This window comes from Microtus oregoni, unplaced genomic scaffold (genome assembly GCF_018167655.1).
Source record: "Microtus oregoni isolate MIOR12 unplaced genomic scaffold, Mior012 000023F_ref0000262, whole genome shotgun sequence".
Taxonomy (NCBI): Eukaryota; Metazoa; Chordata; class Mammalia; order Rodentia; family Cricetidae; genus Microtus; species Microtus oregoni.
The window spans coordinates 25113591-25125384 of NW_024543082.1; the positions used below are offsets into that span (position 1 = coordinate 25113591).

Sequence of the window (11794 nt, forward strand, 5' to 3'; positions counted from 1 at the left end):
CGGGCACCTCCTAGGCTCACAAAAATCGGGAAACAGAGCAGTAGAGAATCCTGGTTGGTAGACACCAGGCAGATGCTGAAGACAATTCTATGGCTCCACGGAGATGGGACAGTTCTTGAGTCCCCGAAGGCTGTGTTTCACAACCTGAAACAGAAACTAACAAGAGTCGTTGCTTGCAGTGAGTGAGCTAAGCTGAAAACTCTCCTGTCTGCGAGGAGTGAGGAGTGAGAGTTCTTAATCTGAGTGGCCTCTAAATCAGGGTGTGGCCATGAGGGGAATTTAAAGGTGGGGGGACTCTAGGGGAGGTGACTTGTTCTGGACATTTCCGAGAATTAGCAGCAGTTGGGTGAAAGGGTTCTCTGCTTTGGTGTGTGGCTAACATCAGAACACAGTGAGACCCCATTTCACAAACAATAACAATGAAAAGCACCAAGACCCTTCAGTGTCAACCAGTCCAAGAAAGCTTAAATCCCACCTCCCACTTTCTCCACCCTCCACCCCCACAGTCACACACAGAAACCCAGAGGGACTGGCAAACATGTATTTGTCCAGGGTAGTGTTTTATCTGTTAACAGGATATCAAGAACCTCAGATCTTAAACACAATAACTCCTACAGGATTTCATCCAATGGAGGGGTGTCCCAGTAAAAAGAGAGCAAAGAAAAGACACACGACAAACACTATGTATTTAGACTATGCCGTATAATATATGTTTATGTTTTTTTCCAGTAAACATATTAAAGTTGAGAAATGAAAATGAATGACGTCATACCTACAACTGGCCAGATTTGTGGATCTCCTCTTTTGGAGCTATCCCCGAGCCATACCAGATTGTCTCTCACTAGCCACGCTCTAACCTGTAAGTTTGAAGAGACTTTTCCATTAGCATTTTATTGATTAGAAAAACTCAAGGTCAGCCTATAGAAATATTGGCTAGCATCCAGGAAACGCAAAAGAATTCTGATGGTGTTTTCTAAGAGTGTTGAAATGCCACAGCTGTGACAACAAGAGATCTCAGGAGACTCCTCCGAGGGCAAGTCACAACTGTATGCTTGTTTTAAAAGCAGTGAAGTTGGGGCTGAGGAGGTGGTTTTGTCAGTAGAACGTCTGCCTGCCATGCAGGAAGCCCCGAGTTCGAGCCCCAGAGTTGTATGAACAGCGTGGTGACACTGGGGAGGTGGAGACAGGAGGATCAGAAGTTCCAGATCATCCTGGGTTATATAGCAAGTTGGAGGCCAGTCTGGGATATAGGAGCTGTTGTCTTAAAAAGAAAAGAAAAAAGGTCAGGTTGGTGTTAAATTGTTCTACTAAGGCTTCCCACGGTTGATAAATCATAAATGTATTTACTTACTCGCTGAAGATGTCTTTTTCTTGTGTCTTAAGAATCAAAAGGTGGGGCCCACTGACAGCCTTCTCTTGCTGTCGTCGTCTTTATGACTAACACAGCAGGGGGGGCGGAATTTCCCCTTTCCAACTTCCCTTTACCAAAACCTTGAGGAAGCTCCCTTGCTCTTTGAGAGAGTGTGACTTGAGCAAGACGCCCAGCAGGCTGCCCTCACCACAGGGATGAACTAACCATGGTGAGAGTATTGGCTGTCTAAGAAGAGGAAGAGCAATGGGCAGGCACTGGCTCTGCCTGGACTGTGGTGTGGGAGCCATCCTGACTGCTTCCACACTGATCTGGCATTCTGTTTGCATACTGAGTTACTCTTTGCTGTAACTACAGCTGTCTGGCTCAGACATAGTAGGCATTTGCGGGGGTGGGGGGTGTGTTTTCTGTTTACTAGACCACTCTAGCTGCATATGAATCTTGCCCATCCTCATAGAGTGTGCTCCCTACAGTCTCATCGGATGGCAGGCTACACTCACCTTAGGACAGCTGGTGTAGCTCAAGGAACACAATGAAAACATCACAGGATGGGACAAAGAAGACTCCACCCCCACCCCCTCACCTGCAACTGTTATCTGCAGCCAGTTTGAACTGCCTGGGACCCTGTATGTGGAATTTGAAAGGACCCATGGACAGGCAGGCAGCCACGCTGGACAGGGAATCTCTTTGCACAGGCAGATCCATGCAGATCCTTGACTGAGCCTACAGGTTTCACAGTTGACTTCTGACTGATCTAGGCCTCCCCTGTGGCCTTGACATGGAATACCCTTGGAAGTTCTGTACTCAAGCAAGCAGAACCTTAATTGTGGGAAAGTAGGTGTCTGTGGGACTACCCTTGGCCCAAAAAGCTGAGAACAGCTTGGTAGCTGCTTCCCCTTTTGTCTCCCAGGTGGAAGTTCTTAAAGACCTTCACAGAGCTCCCAGAAAGTCCTGCGGGAGGGAGTAACTGTTAGGAATAATCTTAAGGGGAGCCTCTCTGCCTACGCAAACAATTCCAGTCAGACCAGATTAGACTGAATAAAAGATGCCCATGTTTAATAAATGCAGTCAGTGCTCCTGAGTGGCCAGGAGCATGGTGAGGGGGAGAGAGAGTGTTGGGGGGGCACCATGCAAAACCCAAAGAGCACATTGTTAGGAAAAATCTTAAAATGGGCCTCTCCGCTGGCTCAAAGAACTCCAATTAAACCAGATTAGACCAAATTAAATGCCCATGTTTAATAAACGGTGCATTCCTAGATGGCCAGGAGCATGACAGGGGGAAGACAGAGGGAAAGCATAGGTAAACCCCAAACCACCTGTTGCCCTAAATACCCCGTGGGAGTGGTCCTTACCCTCCCCAGGAAGGGGTCAGTGCTTAGCAGGCTGGGAATTGGAGTCCGAGCACTTGGCAGACTGGGGTGACACTTTCAACTCAATATTACATTCTAGCCTCTTTTGATAGAGGAGTATTAGGGGATTGGTATCTCACTTTTGACCAAACACACATGTTCCTTTTTTCTTTTCTACAGCAGCCTAAATAGCCTATGGGGGTGGTCCTGACCTTCCCTGGGAAGGGGTCATCATTTGGTGGGCTTTCCCGGAGGTGTGGTCCAGACCAAGGTGACTCCCAGGGGAGGGGACTTGAAATGGAGCTTCCTGCTCCGTTGGTGCCCCAAGGATGAATGCCAGGGGCTGGAGTGATGCTTTCAATCCATTTCTAACCACTGTCTTTAACAGTCATCAGTTTGGTAAGGCTTTTTGTATTGGATCTCACCTCTCTTGTTTACTCTCTATCCATTCAGGTTTCTTAGTTTTCACTTGGGTCTTTGTCTTTAACATTGCTGTGCAGAGAGCCCAGAATAAGACAGCAGGAGTCAGAGCATGTTAGAGGTGCATGGTGTTCCTTCTAAAGCTAAGGAAGTTTATGGGAGGGGGAAGGAAAATGATAGCAACTGTGGTGCATGAGTGCATGAATGTAGCTACATGAAGAAAATGGTATAGAAATGTTAAGATCTATAAGGCTTATAACTCCAGATTATAGTAGCTCTGAAAAAATACAGACACATGGGTAGCCTCCATTTTGACCTCTCTGCTATTTTGGGGTAAGAGTACCTACATGTACTAGTATTCTCTGACTTATTAAAATATTCCTTTTAATCTTCTTACATTTACTGACCTTGGTAAACTGTAACTAATTGGATAAGTTTAGTTTTTATGCCTTGTTTAAAATAACAGATAATGGTATCCAATTCTCAAGTACCTTTACAGATCTGAGGGTATGGCATTTAACAAAAGAGCTTCTAACACAGACAGGCAGCTTCTGCAGCACCCCTTAGTGCCTCTAAGAAGACAGAAGACCTTCCACTTCCAGGCCTTGCCTTTCGGTTTGGCAAAGCCACCCACACAGCAAAAAGCTGCCTTCCACCTCTTTAGCTCCTGGATACCTTCTGGAGAATAGATCTTCTCATCCTGCCAAGACAGATAGACTAAATCTTCCCCCCGACAGGAAAAATCTTTGGGTCTTTTGTACTCAGCAGCTAACGGCAAGCACTGCTTCTAAGACTGGTGTTCTCTAAGGGCTAGGAGAGGACTTGGGATTGCCTGTGTAGCTATAAAGCTGTCTCATTTCTGCTCATTTATCCCTCTCAGATCTGTCTAATGGCGTTTGATGACTTAAGGAACTAGTAGCTCATTATTTCATTTGTTAAATCTCCCACAAAAAATACAGACAGGTGTGTCTCTTTCACAGCCTTCATAGTCCAGGACTAACAGGTTTCAGGTACATCTTAACAATCCAGAGATCCCAACTCGCTTTAGTTGTCTGTCTAATGGCATTTGGCAGATACATATAGTTTCCAGGAAAACGTTCTACTGTGTTTTCAAAAGTCTAGTAAAGGCTAACAGAACCTGTTTTAACCCCACCCAGTTTCAAGTATATTTTACAGGTCATTCCTGCTGTCTGGGCCAAGACAAAGCACTCTCCAGACAACGCCAAACACCTGCACCAGCTCCTGGGACTTTACCATTGGATCAACTCTCCTGGATCAAGGACACCTACCAGCTAAAACCTGGTTTTATATGCTATTGTGTTCCAATTATACACCCAAGCCCACCTGTATAGCCAGGATACTTCTCTGCCCCATTCTTTCTGGCAATTAGTGACTTCCCATGGCTAGGACCCATTCATAGGACCAAAAAAACAGTATTTTTTTCTCCTAGCCACCTGTCTGCTCATCTCCCCCAAAAAGCAGCTGCCTGAAGACTTCAGGATGACAGTAAACCAGATGCCTCACCAGCCACACCTCTCCCTGAGCATGAGTGCACCAACTCCTAGCTCTCCCCCCTCCCACATTGCCCCATGCCTGCAGGAAGTAGCCAGACTTGAGCCACCACCCCTATATCCAAGGACTCTGGGATGTTTGATTAAAAGTGAGACCCCAGCCCTCTAACACCCCTATATCCAAGGAGTCTGGGATGATTGACTGAGAGCATCACCCCAGCCCCTGGCATTCATCCTTGAAGAACCAATGGAACAAAAAAAACTCCATTTCAAGTCCCCTGGGAAAGCCTGCCAAATGCTGACCCCTCCCCAGGAAAGGTCAGGACCACTCCCACAGGCTATCTAGACTGCCACAGAACACAAACACGTGGTCTTTGGGTTTTGCATGCCCCTCCCGTCTCTCTCTCTCTCCCTCACCATGTTCCCGGGTGAAGCATTTATTAAATGTGCGCATCTTTGATTTGGTCTAATTTGGTCTGATTGGAATTATTGGCATCGGCCAAGAAGCTTGTCTTAAGATTATTCCTAATGCAGTTAAGAACATTGCCTGCTCTTCCAAAGGTCCTGAGTTCAATTCCCAGCAACCACATGGTGGCTCAAAACCATCTGTAATGAGGTTTGGTGCCCTCTTCTGGACCGCAGGCAAAGACACTGTGGTCTGTTGAAGTAGACTGATGGAGGAGTATGACAGGGGCCTGAGATCTGTGGGCCTCCCTAGGCTAGGAAGCAAAGGAGAGCATACAAAAGGAAGAGGTGGGAACGGAGGTTTGTCCTGTCAACACCGCCCTTACACAGTCAGGCCCAGGCTACGGCAAGCACTGGCTGGTGGGACCTGAGCGGTCCACCTCCTAAGCATCATTCCTGCTGGTGTCCTGTTGTGTCCTGTTGGCCAGAAGATTCATCAGAAGGACAAAAGCAGGGTCTTCTAACCGAGGAGCGGTAGCCCTGTGGGCATCCTTTTCAAAGAGCGTGACCCTGATAATTCTAAGAAAACCGACTTCCAGACTTTTACTTCTATGTGTATATTCTAAAAATTTACCTATGGTGAGAGGATTTGGGCCTTGCCCCTATTTAAAAAGAAAAACATCTCACCTGATCTGAATCTTATTGGGGTGGAGATATTCTGGAGGCTTCTTGCAGGGACCTCTTGCTGGCCCTGGAAACTGAGTGCCCCGGGCTGCAGGATTCCAGACACCAAGAGTTACATTTGGCTGTGACACCCCATCCTCTGCCGGACAGAACACAGATGGGAATGCCACTGTGAACTTTCTGATTTCATTTTCTCTGAGAAGGGGAGTAAGGAGATCAGATAGGAAAAGTCAAGGGTCTTGGTGCTTTGGGGACAGGGCAGTGTGGCCATGGGGACTGTGATTGGAAATGACTGGAGAATGCAGAGTGTGTTAAAGACCTAGTCGGGTATTGCAGCTCAAGCTTCCTAAAATGAAGCAAGCGTCCACTCTCCCCCTCTCTCCCACTACCCTCTCCTTTCCTTCTCCCTTCTTGTGACAAGTGAACCAGACAGTTGCCTTTTCTTTTGTATTCACAGCATAATATCGCCGGGAGATGGTGGCGCACGCCTTTAATCCCAGCACTCGGGAGGCAGAGGTAGGCGGATCTCTGTGAGTTCGAGACCAGCCTGGTCTACAGAGCTAGTTCCAGGACAGGCTCCAAAGCCACAGAGAAACCCTATCTCGAAAAACCAAAAAAAAAAAAAAACCAAAAACAAAACAACAGCACAGCATAATATCAACATAATGTTTTAAATATGATCTTGAACAAAAGGTCATGGTTTCCAAATTTTGCTGAAAAGGGAAACTTAATTCTGTTCATAAAAACTAAAGAGAAATTTCATGACTTAAATGAAAAGTGGAATTTCCCCTGCACCATGTCTTTCTAGGGAGGGCAAGATTTAAGATTTATGTACATAATTATTTACTTTAAATAACTTTGTTGAGATATAGTAAAACATAGTAAAAATTAAAACATAGCAAAAGGCAGTCAGACATGGTGGCACATGCTCTTAATCCCAGATCTTGGGAGGCAAAGGCAGGCAGATCTGAGTTTGAGACCAGCATGGTCTGCAGAGCAAATTCTGGGACAGCTAGAGCTAAACAGAGAAACCCTGTCTCGAAAAACAAAACAACAACAAAACCCAAAAAAGAACAACACAGCAGAGTAAAAAGCTGCAAATATTTAAAATATTCAATTGAGCCGGGAGGTGGTGGCGCACGCCTTTAATCCCAGCACTCAGGAGGCAGAGACTGGCGGATCTCTGTGAGTTCGAGGCCAGCCTGGTCTACAAGAACTAGTTCCAGGACAGGAACCAAAAGCTACAGAGAAACCCTGTCTCGAAAAATCAAAAAAAAAAAAAATTCAGTTGGATACACGCATAAGCCATCACCGATGGAAATAGTGAACACCTGTGTATCCCCCCCAGCATTTCCATGGCTTCTGAAACTGCCCCTCCCGATGCCTGCCTCTCTGTTTTCTTCCTTTGTTGAGCTGTTTGCACATTTCGAGCTGTATATCAATGTAATTACACAGAATGTTCTGTCTGTCTAGCACAACATTTTCAGCATAGCTAGTGAGGACCTGTGGAGCCAGTTTCAGTATGGGAAGGGCTTTGCTCACGGGAAGGTTCTGCCGGAGGGTGGGGTTCATACGGCTGCAGAACTTCAGAGGGCATCTCCCCCAAGCCTCTGGCAGATTTCTGGGGCTTAGTTGAGTGCCTCCTCAGATGGCCCGCGACTTCTTTAAAGATGCCGCACGCCCTAAGCTTCAGGAGTTCCCTTTAAGAGCAGTTTCAGGATGGAGTATGACCCAGGAATGAGGGACCGAGGTTGGAGAAGCAGACTGGAAAGACAACTAAATGTCTCCTGCTAGAATTTCTTTACTGCACGTGTCCAGGAGTCATCTAGAACCAGCAATGAGAGCGAACTAACTGTGGCTAGCTAGTCCAGGAAGTCAGTGAAGGCAGTTGGGCACAGTGGGTGTGGAAGAAAAAAAATCACTCCAACAAAGCACCCATTGTTCCTGTTTGTTTCTGTTTTCCCCTGAAGGCCGCATTTTCATCTACGGAGAGCCCAGGGCCCAGTGAAGTCCCTTAGTGTGTGACTGGCTGGAACATAGAAGGCCTTGCAAGTTCGGGAAATGAAGCTGGGCTTGGTGCGCCAGGCACGCTGGAAAACCAGCAAAAGCAAGAAGGCAGCAGTAGAGGCCACTTGCTGGAACTCACCAGCAAAGATTTCAAAATGTCCTGGCAGGTCTCTCCCAAAGGCTGGGAAGCCCTGGCTTGGGGGAACCAGCCACTGCACCCAGGGAGGCAGCCAGGGACAGCAGCAAGGACTTCCCCAGCAGCGAGCAGTCTTTCTGTTCTGCTTGGGAGGATAAGCTTTCCCTAACAGTCAGATGCTTTTTTTTTTTTTATATAATATTTTTCTTTAAATACTCCTTTTATGTGGTCACAAAAGGGATGCTTATGCCTACCAATGGGACAAAAAGTATTTTAAAAAAATCAGGCTTTGTGCCTTTAAAGTAATCAAAGTTTAGCTGCAAGCCATTTCATACAGCTTTTCTAAGTGGCATTATGGGGAATGGAAGGGTTCACCCGGGTTCCAGGCCTGATTCTTCCTTTGTAACTAGGTCACTCAAACTCTGAAGAGCTCTCCTCTGCCTCAGCTGCTTCATTGGAATATGTTGAGCAGATACTCTCATGGAGCTAACATTTGATGACTTAAACCACTCTTATGGACATGAACGTTCTATTTTTGTCATGACCTCGAGGTAGAGTCTCCTTCTGTACCCCAGGCTGCCCCCAAAACTTTCTTTGCAACACAGCTGGTATTGTATTCCTTTTCTGCCTGCTTTAGGTTTCCAGATGCTGAAATAACAGGCACGAGCCACCACATCTGACTGTATTCTGCTCTATTGTTTTTCAAGTTTTATTTGAGACCACACGGCCAGGCTGGCCCAGAACTCACTATTATTTAGACCAGGCTGGCCTCACAGAGGTCTGTCTGTCTCTGTCTCCAGAGTGCTGGGATTAAAGATATGTACCACCATGTCTGGTGTATTCCTTTTTAAAAAATCTTTTTATTGACTTTTTGTGGATTTCACATCATGCATCCCGATCCCACTCATCTGCCCTCTGCCCTTGCAACTGCCCTCCCAAAGCAAAACAAAATTTAAAAGAACAGCCAAAAACAAACAAACAAACAACAAAAATTCTTAAGGTTCCCCGGAGACGGTGTCCAGAGAGCCTGCTTTCCTTGGGGAGTCAATGTTCTAGTCTTTTCCCAAGTCTTCTTGAGGATTTGCAGCCTTACATACGGTGTTTAGAATGTCTTGGTAAGTGAGGAAATGAGAAAGAAGGCTAATTCTCAAGGCCTGGTTCAGTTTAACTCTGGGCCCAGCAACTGTGCATCCCTCAGGGAGGAAATTCTAAACTAAACCTATGACTTTGCTTTTATATATTTTATTTTTCTTTCTATTCGGAGGCACAGCCTCCTTATGTAGCCCAGGCTAGCCTCAAACTCAAGATCCTCCTGGCTCAGCTTCTGAAATTCACAGGATCACAGGATTGTTACTGTGCCCCGCAAAGATCAACCTTTGTTTGATCCTTTTCTTTTTAAATGGATTTTCCTACATTGAAGCAACTCTTTCTCTCTCTCTCTCTCTCTCTCTCTCTCTCTCTCTCTCTGTGTGTGTGTGTTTCTTTCTGTACTTATAGTTTTATTTGCTTACTTAATAGTCTTCAAATTAGACTTGGGTCTAATTCTCTCTCTCTACCTTCTCTGAGGATAATGACTGACCCAAAAATGCTTTTGTCTTACATCACCAACCTTGAGTAGTCTTCTCTATTGTGTTCTTTGCAGCCTAATGCTATTCTAGTCCACTAGATACATCTTCTATTAGTTGGTTATCATCTGACCTCTCTACATAGCAAAGTTTGGCACATTTAGTAACTGAATTAGTCAAGGAACCAGAACACACACACACGCAGAGTGGGTGGGGGAGAGGAAAGAGAGATACCCATTTTAAGAATTGGATTTATTGGCCGGGTGGTGGTGGCGCATGCCTTTAATCCCAGCACTTGGGAGGCAGAGGCAGGCGGATCTCTGTGAGTTCGAGACCAGCCTGGTCTACAAGAGCTAGTTCCAGGACAGGCTCCAAAACCACAGAGAAACCCTGTCTCGAAAAACCGAAAAAAAAAAAAAAGAAAGAAGAATTGGATTTATTAACCACCGCATTTAGGAGGTGAGTTTGAGGTCAACCTGGTCTACCAAATGAGTTCTAGGCCAGCCAGGGCTACACTAGGTTTCTACATCATAAGGTTTGGCGAGCTCAAAGTCTGCAGCCTGGAGGACCCGAGAAGGAGCCTATGGTCCTAAGGCAGTCAGTTAGCAGAATTCTTTTTCCTATGGAAGGGGAGCCCTTTCTCTTAAGATCTTCAACTGATTCAATAAGGCTTCCCCACAATATGGACAATAGTCTATTCTCCCCAGTATTTGTCGATAAAAAAGCTAATCTCAGCTTTAAAACCCTTTCCTGTCTGGAGTAAGATTTGAACAGCTAACTGGGTGTTGTTCTGCAGCCAAGATGTCATACAGTGAGCTGCCCAGTCTTTTTGAATGAAAACCATTACAGCTACTTTTGGATTTTTATGTCTTTGTCCCTAGCTTTCCTGCTTTTATACTTCCCCGTCTTAATTTATTTTGATGAATTTACACAGGATCCTAGCCCGTGCTTTGTTGCCCTTTGCCCCTTGCAGCTGCTTTGCTGTGAATTTCTGCTAGAGAGCCCACACAGCCCTTGCATATTAATGACTTCCTGTTAGTACACATTTCTAAAACCTGTAGCTGTCACTGTGTAAACGGGCACTGGTGACATAGTCGGGCCTAGGGAGTGTCAAAGCTTTGTTTCAGCATCCTGTTTTCCGATTATTGGTGAATCTGTTCTCTTAAAACAACCATAAAGAGGTGGGAGAGCAGCTGGGCACCAGGGTCTCATCCTCTCATTGTATCCAACTAGAAGGAAGCTGATCCCAGAAGCACGGATGTGCATGAACATTTGGAGCCCTGTTCGTAGATGATGAAGTCAGTTTTTAAAGAGAGGATATAAAATTTTCTTTACAAAAGGACCTGTTATTGTTCTAAAATCGTGAGAGTACCACGAAGACTCCAGGTCTATGTAACCAGAGTGGTAGCCTGTGGTTTCTATTTCTCTCTAAAAATCTCTTCATATATAACACAGAAAAATATTCTAACAGATGTAAGCCAGACGTGGTGTTGCAAAATGGAAATTCCAGCGTTCTCAAGGTGGAGACAGGAGGAATGAGTTTGAGACCAGTCTGGGCTATAGTGGAAACCGTCCCAAAAAAACAAAACAAAACCCACCAAAATTTAAATTTCTTCCGTCTCTCTTGTTCCCTCTGACAGACAACTGTAATTTACAGTTTGATGTTTGCCCTTCCAAGCAGCCCTCCCCGCAGTGCTTTAACATATATCCACCATCCTAAAACATGATTTATTTTCTGCTTAATAAAAATGTCCCCAAATTCCACACGAATGCCTCCTTCATTATTTTTGAGATTAATAGGAGATTTTTTTATGGCAAGAGTCATTGCCAAAGTTAATAGGAGATCCAATTTTCCTTCCTAAAGAAGTCTGCCTTTCTCTCCCGTCTGTTTTGAAACCGCGTCAGAAGAGAGGTCCAATTCCCAGCACAGCTCCTAAAAGTGAATTCTTGGAGTTGGGTCTGAAATTAGGATAAACAGCTATTGATCTTACGTAGGTCCAACGAGCCAAGGCAGGATCTAAGATGAGCGTTTGCGGTGGTTGTACGGAAGCAGATATTCCCGTTTAAGATGACCCTGATGCTCAAGCGCTCGACCTGCATCTTTCGGGTCTCCGGGGACAGTTAGTTGTACTGGGCTGGGTCGAGGGTACTGGGAAGAGTGGCCAGGGGCGCAGGCTTATACTTGGAACACGACATCTTGGCCTTAATGCGTCTTTCGCTACCTTAGAGTATTAATAATTCCAGAGCCATAATTTAGGGGTGAGAAGCTAATTGTTCCCTTCTAAGTTCCCGTTAGAAGCACTTCCGTGAAGAGCATGCAGACCCAAACAGTCTAGCGCTATAACGGA

General features: G+C 45.6%; 1 pseudogene; it reads right to left on the reverse strand.

Moving 5' to 3' along the window:
- Positions 1-87: 87 nt before the first annotated feature.
- LOC121461625 lies at positions 88-11642 on the reverse strand (annotated as a pseudogene).
- Between the last annotated feature and the right edge of the window lie 152 nt (positions 11643-11794).